This window comes from Marmota marmota, unplaced genomic scaffold (assembly GCF_001458135.2).
Source record: "Marmota marmota marmota unplaced genomic scaffold, marMar, whole genome shotgun sequence".
Lineage (NCBI taxonomy): Eukaryota > Metazoa > Chordata > Mammalia > Rodentia > Sciuridae > Marmota > Marmota marmota.
The window spans coordinates 4338246-4341111 of NW_026000080.1; positions in this window are offsets into that span (position 1 = coordinate 4338246).

Sequence of the window (2866 nt, forward strand, 5' to 3'; positions counted from 1 at the left end):
TTGAGAGTACATCGTAGCTTCAAGATCCTCTGGATGTGTGGCTTTGTTTCTGATTCTGTAGAACAGTGAGCAACAGGGAGCACATGCTGAGCACATCAACCTGAAGTGTCTGCACACACTCCTCAATCCAGCCACACAGGATAACTCACCCTGCTTCAGGGTTAAAGTTTGTGCCTCCTTTTACATTTCTACATTTCCTTCTGCCCTGAATCTTGTCTCCCTCTCTTGCTTCTCTGCTTTCTGAGTTTATGCTCATCTTTCAAGATCTAAATCAAATATCCCCACTGGTAGAACAGGTCCATCCTGCCTGTTGCTAGATCTAAGTTGACTTTAAATATTCTTCAGTTATTTTCCATTGATGAATCATTTGCTGGTTTATAGATCTCTGCTTCCTTGCTAAAATGAGTACCTTAAGGGCAGGATTGTAAGTGACTGTGATTTTTTTATCTGCTGTGTCCTCTCCGGCCTTCCTTTGTATTCTCAGTCTGGCAAAGAGCATTCTCTGGGGAAATGTTTGTTGAACTAGTGAATATTGATAACCAAAGCTACCTCCTTCCTCAGACTGGAGGGTTAAGAGCATAGACTCTAGAGTAAAACTGCCTGTGAGTGAACGTGGGCTCTACCATGTACAGCTGGGGGGGGGGTGCAACTCGAGCATATTATGCAACCTCTCTGTACCATAGTTCCCATCTCTGCTAAGTGAGGAGAATAACACCCAGAGAGGTAACGGAGGGAGTAAATAGCACTATCCCTACGAAGAATTAGCTAGTGCTTATCACAGTCAATGTCACGGCTAGAGCTGGGGTGGCTGTCAATCTCTTGGCATGCAATCACTTTCCTTTTTCTCTCCTCTCTCTGCCCTTTGTTTTTCAATAACATTTCAACTTAACATTTTCCTGAGTCACAGCACTGTGCCAAGGCAAACACAGCCACTACCTTCAGGAGCTTGCTGCATTTTAAGGAGGCAGACACATAAACCATGCGCTACAGTGAAGCCTGGTGCATGAATGGTAGACATTTTCACTGGTTTCCATGGAAGCATAATGGAGAGAGGCGGTTACCATGGGCAGGAGAAAACAGGTGGGCCAGAAAATGGTTTACAAATCCTTGAACTGACTCTCAAAAGAGGAATGGGAGGGAGGAAGGACTTCTGGGCAGAGAATAGCATGTGCAGAGGCTTAGAGATGTTCAACACACAGCGTGGCTTGGGGAATTGCCAGTGGTTCAATACAACTAGGCAGCAAGTGGTTCTCAATCTTGAACATGCAACAGGTTGTTGCATGGAAGCCTTGTTAAAATGCAGATTGCTGATTCATTAAATCTGGGGTAGGTCCTGAGATTTTCCATTTTTAATAAGCTCCCACATTGCTTTTCTGGGACCATATTCTTACGTCTATGAGGAGGCCAGAGGGCAGCAGATGGGACTGGCAAGCAGAAAATGGTGGGAAATCAAGCTGGACTTCATAAAAGCTAGCTTACAAGTTTAGATTTTATAAAAATAATGTTTTAAAAAACTATTGGAGTGTTTAGAGAAGTGCATATGATCGGGTCTGTGTGGAATGAATAGATTTTTAAGGCAACAAGATTTTGGGAGGGAAGACACATGAGCGTTTGAATCCAGGTGCATTTTGGGTGGTCTGTCACTAGTCAACCTGTGCCAGGTTCCTAGCATCTAACCAAGTTCCCTACCCCTCCAGCTGTTTCGTTTTTCTCATCACAGAATTATATCTCTCCCGTGCCCTCTCGTCTTCATTTCCTCTGACTTATTGTCTTCCAACATCTTCAGCCTTTCTCTCCCCCATTACCCTTCCTGTTGAGCATTCCTGTTTAAGTCAAGACCTCAAACACATAGAATTCCCTGAGTCATGCTTCCCTGCCCCTTTTGGCTGCTATTATTGATAATTTTTAATCAAAAATTTCTCAGCAATTGGTCACCATCTCCCGCACCTCCTCATAACTGGTCCTTAAAAGTCAACCTCATTTTGTACCTGCTTCTGTGATGAAATAGCAACCTCTTTTTCATTTTTGTTTTAATCGCATCACTCACACTACCACCAAAATGTCTTGAGGACCCATATGAGTAACTCCAGGAAAAACAGTTAATCAATGTTATTGAAAAATGCTACAACAGAATTGAATTTTTAAGGCTCCAAGACATTGTTAACCTTTCTATTCCAAAACAGCTTACAGGAAACTCAAATGCCATGGGAATGTAGTACTGTTCCTAACTTAACCGACATAATCCGGTTTATGTAAATTTAAGAAATTAGAATAAAATTGACACATATGTGAAATATATTTCCTATAGTTGTATGTTTTACACTTTTTCGGTCTGCCTCTCTGCTCCTTAGAAACAGGACTTAGCCATCTTTCTATAATTGTTGTTAACCAAATATCTGTGAATTGTCCATCGTTTGTTTACATTTCTAAGTTTTTTAAAGATTTGAGAAATAAACAGGTTAGGCATTGGGAGCATAAATAATGTTACTCTTACAGGTTGGTAATTCTAAACAAACATGGAAAATCTATTGAGTCTTATTTCAAGCTTCCAAGTATGTAAGGGTTGGTTTATATTCCAAACTGGCAGTTGTTCGAGGGTTGGTAATAGCCAAAGCCCCCATGATTCTGTTTTGAATGTTGCCCTTTATTCTGGACCATTTATAAAGCTGCTGTAAATCCTTGATGGTATTGCCATCTTGTCACAGGTACCTTCCAACAGGGAATGGTAACAAATTCCAAAATAAATCGGTGACTCAGGCAGGGTGCTTTTTATGATGTCTATGAATCAGGAAAGCCAAGAAATTAGAAACCAGACAGAGAGGTCCATTTCTTTTTTTCTTTTTTTTTTTTTTCGGTGGCACTGGGA